Below are 3013 nucleotides of genomic sequence, written 5' to 3' on the forward strand. Positions count from 1 at the left end.
CGTAACGTCATAAAACACACCAAGTAGTGCGAAACGAATCAAGGAGAAGAATTGTTGAAGAAATGGTGAAAAAGGCAAAAGGCACACATCAATTATGCATTCCTGCCAGTTCTATTGTGAGACTCACCCCAATACTGTCTTCCTGTCCTGTACTGCTTCCAGTTGTTCCCGGTGTCACTGAACATCAGCAGGTAGGATGTCAGCCAATCAGAGCTGCCATAGCGGCCCTGTGTGGCCACCGCTGTGATGCCGGGTTCGCCCACCGAGGTCAACCTCCAACCACTGATACCGGTCAGAGGTCAGAGGGGACCACCCTCCCAGCACCTAGAGAGAGAGGGGGGGGGGGGGAAGAGAGAGAGAGAGAGAGAGAGGGGGAGAGACAGAGAGAGAGAAAGAGAGAGAGAGAGAGGGGGAGAGACAGAGAGAGAGAAAGAGAGAGGGGGGGGGGAGAGAGAGAGAGAGAGAGGGGGGGAGAGAGAGAGGGGGGGAGAGAGAGAGGGGGGAGAGAGAGAGAGAGAGAGAGAGAGAGAGAGAGAGAGAGAGAGAGAGAGGAGAGAGAGAGAGAGAGGGGGGAGAGAGTGAGAGAGAGATGGGGGAGAGAGTAAGAGTTAGAGAGTGAGGGAGAAGGAGAGAGAGAGTGAGACGGAGAGAGAGGGAGAGAGAGAGAGAGAGAGAGTGAGGGAGAAGGATAGAGAGAGTGAGGAGGGAGACAGAGAGAGAGGGAGAGAGAGAGAGAGTGAGGGAGAAGGAGAGAGGGGAGAGTGAGAGAGAGGGAGGGAGATGGAGAGAGAGAGAGAGAGAGAGAGAGAGAGAGTGAGAGAGAGTGAGGGAGATGGAGAGAGAGAGAGAGAGAGAGTGGGAGTGAGGAGAGGCGAGAGAGAAAGTTTGGGAGAGTGAGTAAGAAAGTGAGAGAGAGGGTTAGGGAGAAGTAGACAAACAGAGCGAGAGAGAGTTAGAAGAAGAAAGTGAGATACATTTAAAAGACTTGCAGTACATGAAGGCCATGAAGGGACGGTGATTGATTTGGAGGATGAGCGGGTCCAGAAGCACAAAAGGGTTGTTTATGTAAGCCACGTGAACGAAGGTTACCGCTTTTATGACCTGACAGCATCCCACCACAGTAAACCGCAGCCCTTTGCTTAAGTCGTTCCGGTCCCTTTGTGTGTGCTCTGCATTGCGTACGGCTCCTGAGGTGTTAATTAGATCGACGGGAGTCTGCGACAGGCGGTCTGTCTCACCAACCAGACCGCCACTCGCAGCGGATATTGAGCAGCCTCGCATTAAAAACCATGGGCTGGCGCATCTCACCGTTTTAAAATATGATCCAATTTTTGTCTCTGTTGCAACGTATTGATTAGTTATATGTTTAGTGAGAGGCTCGGAATCTGGCTGGAAGACAATAAAAGCCGACGGGGTGTAACCAACGAATGGATTACCTGTACATGAACGCAGCTTATCAGTTGTTGTCCTTTCCCTACACAACCCTCATCCATTGGCGAGCCCGCTATAACATATCGATCGGTCTCCTTTCCACAAGACCTGCGCAATCCTTCCCTCCCGCACGATTTGATTAAACTATGAACGAGAGCACAGAAAATAAATACGGAAAAAACAGGGCGCCGTATGATAATTCGTATGGTGACTTGCGACAACCAACTGAAGCAACACATCTGTTTCCCGCTCAAAAAGTAAACAACTCTGTCTATGCTCATGCTTCTATTTGAGTACACTATTCCAATCGTTATAAATGTCCTACACTATTGTATTTACAGCATACACCCTGTAACCATCCACCTGGTGTTTGGTAATGGATGGATTATATCTCTTGGTGCTGGTTGGGAGCGGGGACAGAGACATTATAGGACTGTAGGAGTCTGTCAGAGGGTCGACAGAGTGAGCGAGGACGACGAGACGATCGGAGATGAACGGAGATCCTCAGAGGTCCTCAGAGATAATTGGGAGAAGATCAGTCCGGTGGTGAAACAGACCCGCTCCCGTATGATCAAAGATGATCAGAGATGATCAGTGATGATCAGTGATGATCAGAGATGCCCGGCGATCTTGGGAGATGATCAGAGATGACAAGAGATGATCAGAGATGATCGTAGATGATCAGAGATGACAAGAGATGATACGAGATGCCCGGCGATCCCGAGAGATGATCATTCGGGGTGGAGGATCAATACACACTACGAGGATCGGGGGAAGGGGGGGGTTTATGAGAGAATGAGAGAACAGCAGAGACGATAACAGCGGATACATTCCGGGTTGGGCGAACAGCGGCGAGGATCAGCGAGGTTGGGGATCAGACACAAGGCGGAGGCAGAAGGAGCTCGTGTTCCCCGCAGCGCTCTGCTCTGAAACCGTGTGAGGCTCACAGTGCATCACCGGGGCCCGCAGCTGATTGGGCTTAACGTGGGCCGCCCGGGGCCGGTGTTTGGACAGCCGCTACGCTCTACGGCTATCAGCTCTGCCTTGACAAATTGCGTGTCATTTCCCTGTCCATGAGGCATTTGATTGCTGAACATGTGGCAGCTGACACACTTGCGTTTGACAGGCCCGCTTGTCCTCAGGTGTGTGTGTGGTGTGTGTGTGTGTGTGTGTGTGTGTGTGTGTGTGTGTGTGTGTGTGTGTGTGTGGTGTGTGTGTGTGTGTGTGTGTGTGTGTGTGGTGACCGGGTTTGGGGGTGTAGTGGAGACCATCTTGTCAGAAAAAATGCTGTTTTTAATGGAATTTTTTTTAAAGGATGTAGACACAGAATAATGAAGCGTACATGAGGTGTGTGTGTGTGTTGTGTGTGTGTGTGTGTGTGTGTGTGTGTGTGTGTGTGTGTGTGTGTGTGTGTGTGTGTGTGTGTGTGTGTGTGTGTGTGTGTGTTGTGGTGTGTGTGTGTGTGTGTGTGTGTGCATAAGGAAAAAAGTGCTGACTTGCACGGCTACCTTGAACACCAGATGGACCGAATGGAAAGGAGAGAGGGCTACCCGCGACTCCCCCGCAGAGAAAAACACACACA

Source organism: Gadus macrocephalus, chromosome 8 (genome assembly GCF_031168955.1).
Source record: "Gadus macrocephalus chromosome 8, ASM3116895v1".
Taxonomy (NCBI): domain Eukaryota; kingdom Metazoa; phylum Chordata; class Actinopteri; order Gadiformes; family Gadidae; genus Gadus; species Gadus macrocephalus.